The 14609-nt window shown below is 40.4% G+C and overlaps 1 protein-coding gene across 4 annotated transcripts in view; it reads left to right on the top strand.

The window, feature by feature from the left end:
* LOC133270495 (contactin-4) overlaps window positions 1–14609 on the top strand; it is a 338999-nt gene that overhangs the window by 106231 nt on the left and 218159 nt on the right. Inside the window, exon 1 of one of the 4 annotated variants that reach the window (XM_061455703.1) lies at window positions 11235–11330. The exons of the other annotated variants lie outside the window; for them this stretch is intronic. The gene's annotated coding sequence lies outside the window, so the exon portion shown is untranslated. Of the gene's footprint in view, window positions 1–11234; window positions 11331–14609 lie in introns of those variants that run through there. 4 annotated transcript variants of the gene reach the window in all.

Here is a 14609-nt window from a genome sequence, read left to right as displayed (position 1 = left end):
TGGAGAGGCACCCACGTTTTTTTCACATGGAACAGGGGAGCTCAGTAGTAATAGTGCAAAGACTCATTTAACCAAATTTAATCAAATTGAGTACAGGGTGGTGATTTTCCATGTTGCATTTTAGCTTTACCAGATCTGCTGTTTGGCTGAGTCATGTTTTTGCAACTTTCATGTAAAATCTGGCATCTGAAGCATTTTGTAACTGCGTCTGGGAGCCCGGTAAGAAGTGTGAGAGCTGAGGAGTGCAAAAGGTGTAGTGAGCTGGTTCGTTTTTTTTTCTAATCTCTGGCACTAGAATGGGCTGAGACATTTCTGCCTTGATGTCTTCAGTGTGACATTTCTTTTGAGACTGATTACAAAGGTTCACAAGGTTGTTTTTATTTTCCTTGCTCTTGATGCCTTTTTAATGAGGCCTCCTAGTAAACAGCAAGCATTATGCTTTCCTGTTGTATTCCTGTCTGCCGCCTTTAAACATTTATTACTAATACATGTGGGAAATGATTTATAAATTAAATATTAGGAAAATGTACTTTTGAAAAACAGAAGTAGTTAGGGGGTATATTTTATAATTGTCATTGGGGGAGTGGGAGAGGAAGTCATGCCAGTATTTTGCTAATGGAAGCGCAGTGAAAGGGACTGTTAAGGCATCATTGTGGTTTTGTGTAATAAATAGAGATAATAGATGCATGCAGTTTTCAATGCATGTATCTGGGACTGTGGCTCAGTGTAATAAAATCTGAATGCCAAAAAGAAAAAAAAAGCCAATTGTTCAGAATTTCCCAGGGAAGCTTGAACGTTGCTGTTCTGGGCAACTGTGTGTTCTCTCTGGTTGCTCTGTGCCAGCACTGCCAGGTCCCACGGCCCACAGCATGTCATCTGCATCATGCCTGTCAGCACCAGCTCCTGTCCTGGCACGTTCCTCCTGTGTCAGTCACTGGATCTTCCAGATTTAAGCGATACTTGCAGAGTACTCTCTAATCACCAACACCAGCTAATCAAGCCTAATAAAGCAATTATTTTGGAGTTAAAGCATGAGTGACAGAGTCCCGTATGGAGTCACTCTATCATGCTAAATGCTCTTGTGTTGGGACACTGTCTGCTTCAATATTGCTCTTGCTGCCTTAGAAGTAACAAAGTCAAGTGCAAATGGTGTAATTGTTTAAAGATGTTTTATCTCATTACCGAATTTTATTATTTTACCATCTGCTTAGTTTAATATATTGGCAAAAGCTGCTTGCTTTGAAACATGAATCAGTTTGTTGGTAGGCAAGGCTATTTTCACCTGGGTTTTGAGAACCTGCATTGCTTTGGGGTCAGATTTGCAGTAAGGTGAGTGAAGGTGGGTTTTTTTTCTACAAAATACCTTACAATTGGCTGCCCTACAGCAGGCTTTGTCTCTCTTCTGCAGGTAGGCTGTGAGTGGTCATATATCTGGTGATACGCAGTGGCTGCGTCTCAGCTGATGTCCTTTTGTTGTCCTGCTGGCAGGCTTAGATAGCACATCCTGTCCCACATCTGTAGTATGTTTTTTGGGGGCAAATAGCTGAATACACTGATGAAGTTCACCTGCTACAAAGTACTGTGTGTGGATATACGTATGTATCCAAAATATGTTTTTGTAAACAGTGCATTTCTGGCGGGTTTGTGTTTCAGGAAGGTCTCTGCCACCAATGAAATTTGTCTTTGTATGCCTCTGTTAGGGTGGAAAGCTAGGTCCTCTCCTAGCATTTTCTCTGGTGACTACTAGCAGCATTGGAAGCTGAGCATAGTGGGAGGCTGTTGTTCAAGGAGGGTCATTTTAATCCTAAATTTTGAATTCCTCTGTCTGGAAGCTGTTGTGGGTACCCTTAAGGACAGGGATGCAGAAAGGGCTTACTGAGTGTGCTTGTGGATCTGTATCAAGCAAATCTTTTGCTTCTTTTCTGTAAATTTGCATCTGTGATTACAGGCACTTTTGTATGCTGCAAATTCAGCTCCTTCCTCCTGTTCCACCCTTGGACCTCCTGTTGAAACTGGCTGAAGCTCTGTTGTGGCTGCAACCTGACACATCTCCACAGTGCTACTGCCTCCGACTCCAGCTCCCTGAGCCCTATCGCATCCCTCAGATGCTCAGGAGTAATTCAGCTGACAGTTTGCTGTCTCTTAGATACATTATCCCTCTGAAAAGCCTTTTCAGAGATGTTGGAGGAGAGGAGTGGTTGTCCTTTACTGCTCTACTGAAAGGTGTTTACCTCTCTGTGATGGCAGGCTGGTAGCACTTCTTTGCTCAAACATGTCTGTTGTGAGAATATGAATTAATACTTTGATCATTTTAATCTTTTATCTTTTTTAAGTAGCTGATTTTGTTCTCATAGGAAAGCAATTGGCTCAGATAGCTAATCAGGCTGCATAATGATGAAAAGGTCAAAATAAAAGAGTGAACTATCATGATTCACAGCCGAGACTGGGTTCAGCTTTTAGAGGAGAGCAGACTATTGTCAGATCAAAAACTCATTTTTATTTTTTGAAAAGGAACTAGGTTACCATTTTTCCTGTCCTTCTCACTGTAAAGTCATGTTGTCACCCAGAAATGTCCTGAGAAAAATAAGAAGACCGAGTAGCTGACATATCTTGTAAGGAAAAATTACACTGAGAACATAGAGGTCCCTAATTATGTTGGAGTAATAGCAGAATTGACACTGCAAAGGGAACATGCTCAACAGCAGCTATCCATTCTCCAGACAAGGTTGGCAACAGCCTTGCCAGGATGTAAAACCACTTCTCTCTTGAAGCAGTCTTCAAATCGCTTTGTGTGAGTAGAGACCGTGGTTTCGGATTCATCCAATCTCACCACATCAGGCAGTGAAAATAGAAAATTATATAAAATTAATCCTTTCTTGATGGTTTTAGGATGATAACCCTCAAGAGGATAACCATCTGTAGATACCCTCTTAAGCTAAAATTGTAAGATTTTCTATTGAATCTCCTTTCATTTCCTACCCTGCCACATACGCAGGTGATTTCTGGCTGGTGCTGGGTCAAGGTTAAAGTGTAAGGATTAGGCCAGTGAAGAGGATGCCGTTATAAAAAGTTTAAACTTGAGTCATGAGAAGCAACTTGGTTGAGCTGTAATTTTCCCAAGCTCTTTGGATACGTGGGGCTGGCATGGCAGCGCACACAGTGGGGTTGTTGCAAGGACTCGCGGTGGCATTTGAGTCATGTCAGTCATGAATATTTTGGTTCTGCTGTGTAGGATTTATTTTCAGTGTAACTAATCAAATGACTACAGAACAAACCTTTTTATGAGTAGAAGTAGCTTGATTTATTAAGTGGAATTGTAATCCAACATGAAGTATTTGATTACCCCCACACGCACTTATCCTTTTTTTATGAGATCAGTTTGCCCTGAAGATCTGTACATGGTATTGTTTTGGCAGGCTTCTTCTTAAAACCTAAAAATGGTATAAATGATGAGCTCCCACTGTTTCTCATTGTGTGGTTGGTTTCTGACACACAAGGTGCTGGATTTTAAGCTTCTCAGACCTTTCCCTAGAAAGTATTATTTAATAGCAGTTGCTTCATGAACACTGATTTTGATTTTACCAAAATAAGTGCATTAAAATGTTTACATGTTATTATTTATTACCAGCTGATTTGTTAGTGTTAGAGGTGGTGGGGTTTTTTATTTATTTCTGTGTACAGCATAATTAATTTTATGTGCTTATCTGGAGGCTTTCTTGTCAGTTATTCATAGCCTGACTACTTTCCCTGCAATAGTCAATTTACTGCGTGACGTAAAATATTTCAGTGTGTTCTTGCGTTAAGACTTGGAATAATGTAACTGTCTTTTGGTATTTATAGCAGTCTGATGCAGGGAGAGGCACTCCCCCTTTTATCCTCCGCAGCATCTGTGGCATAGGGAAGATTGGCTTTATCCACCTTGGGGAATTGGTTCTAACTCAGATCTGGTCTAGTTCAGGTCGCTTCTGTGCTTGTATAAAAATCACAGCATTGACCAGGAGGGGAGGATATCTCAGCTCCTTAGTGAATTTTGTGACCTGTGGATTTGGGTATGAAAAACTTGTTCTCTTCTGCATGTGTGAAAAATATGTATAAGATTTTACATTGTCCTTCTGCACTGAGAAATGCATAAGGAGACAGAAATGTGTGAAGTTCTTATAGTTTCCTGTGTGTTCCTGTTGTGGTTTAAGTCCAGCCTGTCAATTCAGCCACACAGCCCTAGTTCACTCCCCGCCCCTGCTTCCCCCACTCCTGGAGGGATAGGGAGGAGAATCAACAGAATATGACTCCCATGGGTTGACATAAGAGCAGTCCAGTAACTAAGGTATAACACAAACCACTGATGCTACCATCAATAATAATAATGATAAGGGAAATAACAAGGGAAGAGAATACAACTGCTCACCACCTGCTGACCGATACCCAGCCCGACCCGAGCAGTGATCTAGCCCTTCCAGGTAACTGCCCCCCAGTTCTACATCCTGGGCATGCTGTGCTGTGGTATGGAATACCTCTTTGGTCAGTTTGGGTCAGGTGTCCTGTCTCTACTTCCTCCCGGCTTCCCCTCCTCCCTGGCAGAGCATGAGACTCAGGAAGTCCTTGGTCAGAGTAAACATTACTGAGCAACAACTAAAACCATTGGTGTTATCAGTGCTGTTCCCAGGCTGAAAGTCAAAACCACAGCACCACACCAGCTACTGAGCAGGAGAAAAATGACTGCTACTGCTGAACCCAGGACAGTTCCCCACTGCAGTGTGGTACCTATAAACTCCAAAGAGAGATGAAATGGTCTGAGACTTAAGCCTGGTTTTACCCAGAGACTAGGTGCGCCAAATGCAGTTGCTCAACTCTGTTGTACCAGCTCCTGCCTCCCTGTGTTCCTGCTTCAACTCCTGCCTTGGAACCCAACGACTTTTACTCTCAGCAATTACTTATTTTCTTTTTCATTAGCAGGATTAATGGCAAGAATATGATGGCAAAAGGTGACTTTTAAGACAATATTAAAAAAAAAAAAAAAAGCTGAGTTAATAATAATTGAATTTCTAGAGGTAATGAAAGCAACTTTTCACATGTATTTAAAGGAGAGAAAAATGTTACCTCTTCATCCACTCAAAAATAAATAGCACAAATTGAGACTCATACCACTCATTTGTAGGATCACAGATTCATTAGAAAATAACCAGTATCCAAGAGAACCATTTTGTGTGTGTGTGCATGAATTTCAAACAAAACAGGATTGTTAAGATTAACTTTTGAGTCAGTACTTAAAATAGCTTGGTCTTGGTCAAAATTTAATAAATGATTTTTTTTGCAAGATGCCTTTAACACTTAAACACTTTGGCTCCTGTAACCCCAGATGTTGCATGGCTTTCAAGTGTTGAGTGAAGCGATGATCATGTTTTAGCCCTTCTTTAATTGAGTTGCCATCTTTAGCATTTAAGGTGCTCTTGTAAACGTAACGTAGAAGTTGCACAAGTCATACATTTTGTATATGTGTGTATACTGTGATTCGTCAGAATTAATATATACTTAGAAAATATGGGCATCTCCTGTGATGAGTGAGAACACCATATTGGTACTGCTGAGGTTGGTTTATGATGGTCCCTTCATGTTCTGCTCAAAACAAAATAGAAATAACTGAGGGTCAGCAAAATACTTTGTGCATCTTGGTTGTTCCATGTGATTACAGTTTACGGTTGAGCATGCAGTAATTATCTAGTTTAATCAGTTTCTGCACAGATATCAACCCCTTAAAATATTTCTGAGTTTATCAAAAACATTGGATATCCATCCTCAGAGATTTTCAAAGGAGCAAAAAAGAAATACCATAGTTCACAGATAATTGAATATTTTTTATTCCCTTTTTTTTTTTTTTTTTGGCCAGTAGTTGTAATATATCAACAAAATGAAGAAATAAAATGAAACCAAGGAAATAGATTTCATTACTTTGAAAAACCAGGACTGAACATAATGCATATGTTTATGGCAAATTTCATCCTTTCCTTCCAAACCAGGTATTTCTCTTGGTGGGAGAGTGCTTGGGTGCCCTGGTGCTGTGGAAGGGCAGGCCGGCATCACTCTGTCTCACTGCATTTCCAGGGCAGCCGAACCTTGATAAAACACTGAAATCCCCAAGAAATCTGATTTCCCAAGATTCAAACCTGGAGGGGTTTGGCTAGCTTTATATGAGCTGCAACAGAGCCCACGGGGTTTATCTGTCACAAGTAATTACTGTCTTTAGTTGCTGATCAATGTATTGAGGTGGGATGCAAAGGGTCTCCCACTGCCAGGGCACATCTTGCAGGGAATGCAAATTCTTATAAAGGCATGCCTTAAAAGAAGCTTTGTAAATAAAATGGACAGATAGACTTCAGAATGGCTGAAAATGGCAAATCAAACCTTTTATATTTTGCTGCTTTCATTACCGAGAGTAGGAGCGATGTGCTTCATGCTGTTGTTTTCCATAACATACCCAAGGCAAAAGAGGACTGTTGAATTACAGTTGTTTCCCCTCTGCTTAGGGATTTCTTCAGAAATCCCAAACACTGATGGTTTTCTGCATGTTTGTTTTTGGCTTTCTGCAATTAAAAGCTGCAGCCAGATTTCATGGCAGTTTGAGTTGGTTTATCACGTAGGAGTAGTGAGAGGAGATTAGTTGGTACATGTTTTGATTTGCTTTCCTTCATTCCGTTTGCCTAAAATGAAACTTAATGTGATATTTGGAGCTGCTGTAAAAGAAGTTTATTTTAGGTCATCTAATCCATTGTGCAAGCTGCCAGGATTTTCCTCCCCGACTCTGCTCATGCTTTTGATATCATAAAGGAGAAAAATTACACCTGAGAAAACTTGTCATCCAAAAATCTACCTCAGTGGTAGGTTTAATTTTGTTAGAGGAGTGCCAGGGGTCATTCAGGGAAGGATGGTAATGAATAGTCTGAAATGCTTCTGGGGGAGCCCTCCAGACAGATGTCTCTCCCCGAGGCCAGGACACTCAGTTGGCCGTCAATCCTAATTCTTGCATTGGTCTTTCTATCATGGAGAAGGGCTACTGCATGTGTACGTCTGTAATAATTAGGGAAATCATTCCTAGAAAGTATATCCTGTCCTGAATAGTGTGACTTTCTGGTAATTGGTAGGATTTTAGTGGGGGATGAACAGGAATTGGGTTTTATCTTTTGCCCTAAAACTGGTGGGTAGGTGAGACCTTGGACTGGCTGGTATGGCGGTCATGTTGGCTTCCCTTGGTGTGCTCTTCCACAAAAGCAATGCCTGCCTCTTCATATACTTTTGGAAATATATATGTGTGGCTTTATATAGTATTTAAAACCAAATTTGCATGGTAATAAACTCCAGTATATGCACTAACCGATAGTTTTAGCTCACATAAACATTGCCACTTGAAAGAATTTTCTTTCTGGTGTTTCTTTTTAGCTGTGTTTCAAAGCCTTCTTACTGGGAAGGTTTTAGTCTGGTAAATTTTTTTCTGCAAATAAACTAGTTTTGAAAAACAGATCCTTCCTAAGGGCAATCAAGTGTCAAATACAGAGTTATGGATGGTGTCAGCTGTGTGTGGAAGCACACGCTCCATTTATTCATTACAGCTGTGAAAGCTTAGCTGTGCAAACGCCAAGTGCCGGTTGTGTACCTGTCACTTCAGAGCTTTTAATGAACATTGATCATGTTCACCCAGACGTTTATTTGAATAAAGTGAATGTGAAGTAATTTTTAAAAACACAGTGTGAACTTTACTTTTTTTCATAGCATTTTATAGTCTTTAAGGTGAACCTAAAAAGACCATTATCCAATAATTTCCATCTCTGAAAATGTACTACAGAATGAGAAAAGGATCTGCACAATCACTTTGGTCGTCTTGGAAGGTTCATATAAACTTTAGTACAATTTTTCAGTGTCCTATATATTTATATGTTTTTCTTATTAAATTTGTTCCAAAGCCCCTATTTTCTGCAGTTTAAAGTTGTCGTTAGTCCCTTGTATTACCTTTGGGAAAACAAACAATTCTCTGGCTCATTATGTAGAACTTAGTTATGTCCTTTGGGGAAACAACCTTTATCTCATTGCTTGCTTGAGTGAACGGTCTGGCCTGCCAGATTTCCTCTGCTGTTCTACAAGATATAAAATGTGAAATGCAGAAGTGTTCTATTGCCAAATTCGTGCTAAGACTCGTGAATCTGTAGTTTGTGCCCTGAAACACTGAGTGCTGGGAGCAGACAGATGGGGACCCAGTTAATGAACTACACAATTGCATCCTTCTTTAAGAGCTGTTCCCCCTAAGTAGGGCACAGTTTGCTGCATATATCCTTTGAGACATACAAAGTGAAACCATGGTGTGATGATGAAGATAAGATCTTTTGGGAAACCCATAATTAACAAATGATTTTTAGGAGCCCCATGGAGAAGAAATCTGTTATGTTGTCTAAAACTGCCACACTCCTTTTACATCCCATTTCATTAAATATCTATTTCTGCGTGGGCTGTTCTAGGGAAAGTACCTAAAATAGATGGTGGTACTGTGGAACATACAGTGATAGCTTACATTCTGTGTTGTTTTGTAGCTGTAGGTAAGAAAAACCTGTGAATAATAGTTCTAAATAAATTTAGTGTGAGTTTCTTAATTGAAAGAAACTACATGTCTACAGGAGGAAAAATAATTTAATTTGTTGATTTTAATATAAACTTCCCAATGTTTGGTTTAAACCAAGGACTCAAGTGAAGTCTGCAACTAAATAAATTGATCTGCAGGCTCTGCATTTGTGGTGGCCGTAGTAAAAAGAAACAAATCCATAGTTATTACTGCAAGAATAAGCTAATATTATTAGCGTAGGATTCACTTTTAAATGTTATTTACATAATGATCTTGTGAGGTGCTGAGCTTTCACAATTTAATTGTGTATTTGAACTTAGAAGCCTTATAGGAATTTGAGTGTAATGCAATAGACCTTAAGCTCATTTCCCTTTTCAGTGTATTTTATCAATAACCTTTTTAATTTCAGTTGGCTTGGAATTAGTAGAAGACAGGGAATACCAAAGTAGAGCAGTCAGGTGATAATCCTAAATACCTAACATTGTACTGGCAGCATCTATTGTATTTATAGTCCAATAGGACCAGAGTTATCTTTACCTCTAATTCAATAAATTTTGTCATTTTCCTTTGAAAAATTATTTTAGGCTTTTTTTTTTGTGAGTTAACCCACTCTCTTGAGCAAATAATTTATTCAGTGAAAATTCCTGACGATTTTTAAGTAGGTGAGAATAAATATTTCTAAGGTCCTTGTGGTTATAAAACTTGACATTTTGCCCACAGATATTCTCTTCTTTTGCGTGTTGCGTAGTGGTGTCAGCTTGAGTTCTGATAGCCAGCTCATTGGTTTTTTTCCAAGAAGCTCCTCAAAAAAGTTCTTCAGATTTAAGTTCAGTTCTTCCTTAGTTTTGATATATTTTGCAGCATATTGTATTTGGGTCATGGGCTTCCATTGCTAATGGAAAAAGCAGAAGAAAGCAGAAGAAAGCTGCCCAGGGGCTAGTGATGCCAGAAGTCACGGGAATGTGGACCTTCCCAGTGGGGCTGGAGCCACCTTCTCATGTAGCGTAGTGGAAGTCCAGTTCCTACTGCAGAAATGCGTAAAAATCATGTAGTGCTTCAAAGCACTTGTGTTTGATTTCCACCTGGAGACTCCATAAAACAGTTTCCTTACCAAGTACGACTTTGGTCCATGGTAAGACGTAATTATTGAAATACCTTCAGCATTGACCCAAACAAGCCTATGAAGTCTCTTCAATAGCCTACAGGTTATTGAACCTGTAGGGCTCCTGATGATTCCTGATGACAATCAACCAATTTACAGGTTTTCAGTTGTGACAAGAAAACTTTTTTTTTTGCTTATTGTGGCATTTTCCAAGGCTGTAATTGGGGTTGTCAGGGAAGGCAGTGGACCTGCCTGTCTAGGAGGAGTACATGGTTCAGGGTTGTACCAGGCAGAGCTACCCTCTGTCACAACCTCCCCAGCAAGCTCCCAGCTCTCATGGACCGTGCTCCTCTCTCTACTTGCCTTTGGAGCAGCTCTGCTTTGCTGGTTATTCACCAGAGGGGATGACTGATGCTGCACAGCAAAGGTGTGAGCTCCCATCAGGGATGTGTGGGAGCAGGGAGATGGGGAGGAGTCGCTGTGCTGTCTGAGTGAGCACTCTCACAGCAGATGGATCTGCTGGCATGAGAGTGAGCTGCTCTTCAACTTGGGCAGGAAGGGTTGGTGGGGTTTTTTTGGTTATTTTTGGTTTGGTTTGGTTGTGGTTTTGGTTGGTTGTTTTTTTAAGTTTCCACATAGAATTAATTTTGTAAAGCACAATTTTATCCCTGGGATGTTCAGGATCAAGAAATCTACTTTTAACTGTTTATGTTCAACATAATACAGTGCTGGGTCCAGCATGGGTCCTGGCTTTAAGCAGCACCTTTTATTTCAGTCTTTTTAATTCAAACTGAATTAAGTCAGCAAGGAGGGACAGGATCTTAAATTACCTTTGAGAAGGGAATCGATAATCAGGGCAGCACAGAACTATAGTCAGGTTAGCAGTCCATGAGTTGGTCTAGTGGTGGGAGCTGCTTCATAGTTAGTTGTTGCCCAGAAGGTAAGGACTAGTATCGGTGCTGCACTCTGCAGCTGTGCCATGTATGGAGCTAAACCCATGCCTGGTGTAGCCAGCAAGATGTTCAAAGCAGGGTCCCACTCTGCACCGCAGAAAAGAGGATTTGAGATTTCATACTGTTGCTTTCCTTATTTTCTGTATTCTTTATTCTCTTTATTCCTTTCCCACTACTCAGTGTGAAGTTCTGTTTTAACGTCTTGATGTATTTGTGTCTTTTGCAGTAAATGCAGCATGTCCCCCCAGCTGAAGCCATGCCCACAGCTTCCTTATGCTCCCGTTGCTGTATTTCTTCAAAAATGATAGCTGTTCCTTCAGCGGTCACTATAGTGTCTCCCCTTGCGGTATTTGCAAATGAAAATGATCTTTTAGAACTGTTATTGAACAGGGGATTTCCAAGGCGCTGGTTAAAATAGAATCTCACCAATTGGACAGCCAGGGGAAGATGGATGGGTTTTTGTCTTCTGCATTGGTAGAGCTGATTAGCATTTTTGTCATCCCTGCAAACCCCCAGGGCTCAGATTGACAGTGGCTCAGTTGTTTTGTATTCTGCTCCTCTGCGCTTCCACGTTCCTCCAATGGTTATAGTGAGCAAGAGAGGAGAATATTAAACATCAATAAATGAGTCGGGTCACATCTGGAGTGTTCAACACATGGCAGTCTCTTTTACAGTAAACCTTGTTATTATATAAAATAAAAGTGTATATTCTGTCCAGCTTTCAACCGTATGGGGAAATCTGGGAAGGGAGACAAAGATCAATCGTTGATAGCCTATGGCAGTGGGTAGATGAGGCTGTCAAGTCAAGTGAGAAGGCAATAAAGTACAAAAAAATAAAATTAAAATATTTTGATTCTTGGAGGCTTCTACTTATAATCTTTTATTTCTGCAGCCTGAGGCTCCCAGTTCATCTGCTGCCTGAAGAGGTCTCAGACCTTGAGTACACTTTTTAATGCCAAGTATTTGTTTCCAGAGAACAGGTTGGATGGGAATCAGCCTGGGGGTAGGAAGAACCTTTCCTTTCTGCACCCAGTGCCAGAGGGCAAAGGGCTTATAGGAACAGCCTCTAGCAGCAAGCAAATGAAATTATTGATGAAGTATGCAGCAAAGCTAACTCAGATATTTAATGACGTTTGATTCGTGAGGATTCTATTCACATTGTGTTTCTAAAATTTTAGTCAGGTGCTGTGATCCGGGGTTTGCAGAATGCAGCTCTGCTCACCTGGATCTGAGCAGCATGTGCAGCAAGTGCTTTAAAAAAGAGAAGCTCCTGTCTTTGTCTTTGTGTGAATTTCAGGAGTCTCAGGGAGACCTAGGGAGCAAATTGACAAAATGATGAGTATGTGTGTAATATTTTACATGTTTCATTTCTCATCTGACTAATAGAGGGCTGAGAAAGAGTCCTGACGTGCAAGTAACGCCGACGATATGGCAGATGAAGCATAGCATGTCTTCCCAGAAACATGGATTTTACAGAGTGAGTTAGAATGAGCATTTTTCTGGTGAACTGTAGCGCCTGTCTCTGAATTTCCAGCCCCTGGTGACCGCAAGTCAGTGTGGCTTGTGGTGGAAGAGTTGGAATGAAAAAGGAACAGTGATGCACTGATCAGGAATTACCAGGTGGGACTTAGCTCCTGGGTCTTGGCTCCTTCATGCGAGAGCCCATGGTTTGACCCTAAGCCACTCAGTCCCTGTCCTCTGGGGAGCAAATCTGGTATTGCTTTGGGTACTGCAAAATGCCATCTTTTCCAAGCATGATTTTGAAACCCAGTGTTGAGCTCAACTCGTTTAAGAGAGTCAGTGAAGAAAAGAAAGATGATTGCTTGGAAATAGATCTCTTTTTGGTTTTATACTGTCTAGAGAATAATGTAACTGTTCACTAATTTAGAGCTCAGGTAGAGAAGCACAGATCCTGAAACAGCTGAAGGTCTTTCCTACTTTTTTTTTCTTTTGTTTTAAAAAGAGCTTTACGTTCTTTGAAGGGAAAATAACCCATATCTGGAGCACTCAAATTACCATTTGTACATTACTTTGTGATATGTTCTACCTGAAAAAGACTTTCCACCAGCTATAAAGTTGAAATTTATTTAATAAGAGTAAATAAAATCACCAGGTCATAGTTATGAACACAGAGCATTAGCTTTAGTGACCACACAGGAACCATGGTAGGTTTCAAGATGTGGTTCATTTAGAAGTCACACACCTTGGTCTTTCAATCAGTTTGTCTTTAACAGCTCATCTAGAGACAATTTACAATTTGCTTTTTAGGTTAGATTGCTGTAATTTTATTTTATGAAGAGTATTAGAAAGACAAGTTTGGGGTAGTACAGCAATCTTTCATGTTCCGGTTTTATCCCTGCTATAAAAACATAGGAAACATTATAACTCTCATGTTTGACTTGAGGTATGACATTTTGAGTGGCCAGAGAGAGGAGGAGAAGATGTCATGAGTATGCTGCCCATTCCCTCCCAGCCTTGATGAAGTGTGGGGGACTCGGTGCCATGGGATGTCCCACAGTCCCACCTGACCCTCCCACAAGGTTACTCCTGTCCCATGGGAATGACCAGGGAGAGGTGTTCTGGCCTCCAGCAAGATCAATCTATGGATTTATTTGTGCATTTTTGCTTCCTTCCAAGGTCTTCACCAGCCAAGGTTCAATGCTGGTCATGGTAATACAGTTTCACATTGTAACAGCCAGTAAGTAGGTTTGAGCATGAAACGATGCATGCATCAGTTTGAAATAGCTGCAAAGCAGTTTGAGGTTATTCCAGGTCAAAGGCATTGCCTGTTGTGATTTTAAAGCATCCTTCCATCATTACCTTGAAATCTGGCAGTTTGCTGAAAGCTGGTAATAATGTGTTTGTCTGAAGTTGCCTGCTGTTCCCAGCCAGGCTGTTCATGAAGTTTAGAGAGTCACAGAAACCTGTGGCAGTGCAGTTTAAGACATGCAGAAAGATTTTGGGTGCCCTTTTGCTCCCACGGATATTTGGGGCTGCATATCTGAAGTTCACAACATACAAGGTTTATTTTCTGTTTGGGTTTTTTGTTTTAATTTTCTTGGGGTTTTTTGTTTCTGGTTTTGTGTGGGTTGGTTTTGTTTTTTTTAATCCCAAAGGAATTAAATCTAAACCTCAGCTAAATTGAAAGCAGAGTCACAAGTGCAGGCACCGTGTGAAATACAGGTTTTACACATTTTCTTCCAATGAGTTACTGAAGCAATATATTTGCCTAAGCTATAAAATGGTTTGTAGTGGGAACGTAAATAACAAATGGCCCATCCCTGCTGGTACAGCACAAGTAATATACTCTTTTGGGGACCTCTCTATGCGCTATACTTGATTTGCAGTCTCCTTTCCGGCTACCAGTGGACCATCCCAAAGACGTGGAGGAAATGGTGCACATAATGGTGTAATTTGTAACAGGAGCCTGTGGTTTGTCAGCCTTGTCATTCCCTCACTCCTCCCAACCACCCGTCCTCCTCTTCTCTCTGCTGAGGTTTGTGAAGCAGCGAGGACAGACAGCTGGGAATTCAGGGAGACTAAATTTAAAGCTGTATTATTATTTCACAAGTTCCTTGTGTAATGCAGAGTGCTTAAGTAGTGCTTCTTGTACTTAAAAATGAAATAGTGCATCAAGGATTTTGCTTCAAGTGAAGTAATAAATCAAAATAAATAACAAATTAAAATTTCTCATGCCCAGTGGTGAAAAACTTTTAAAGAAGCTAACCAACCTTTTCAAAATTAAATTAATAACTTTTTTTCTAAGAATTGGTGTTTAAAAACCAAATAGATTTTCACTGATGAAAAAAAAAACTTGCTTCCATAACATGCACAGTGGTGAAACGTGACTTCTGTGAAGGAGGTAACACTGAGAGAATTTTTCTCTTTAAGTGGAGAAGGTCTTTGGGCTGTAAAAGTTGTTGTGTGGTTAACTAATTTTCTTTAAACTGAA

The sequence above is a fragment of the Pezoporus flaviventris genome, unplaced genomic scaffold (genome assembly GCF_033815535.1).
Source record: "Pezoporus flaviventris isolate CSIRO_AGI_PZ_B2104156 unplaced genomic scaffold, CSIRO_AGI_Pfla_v1 ptg000021l, whole genome shotgun sequence".
Taxonomy (NCBI): domain Eukaryota; kingdom Metazoa; phylum Chordata; class Aves; order Psittaciformes; family Psittacidae; genus Pezoporus; species Pezoporus flaviventris.
The sequence above is the reverse complement of the archived record's forward strand: the minus strand, read 5'-3'. Positions and strand labels throughout refer to the sequence as shown.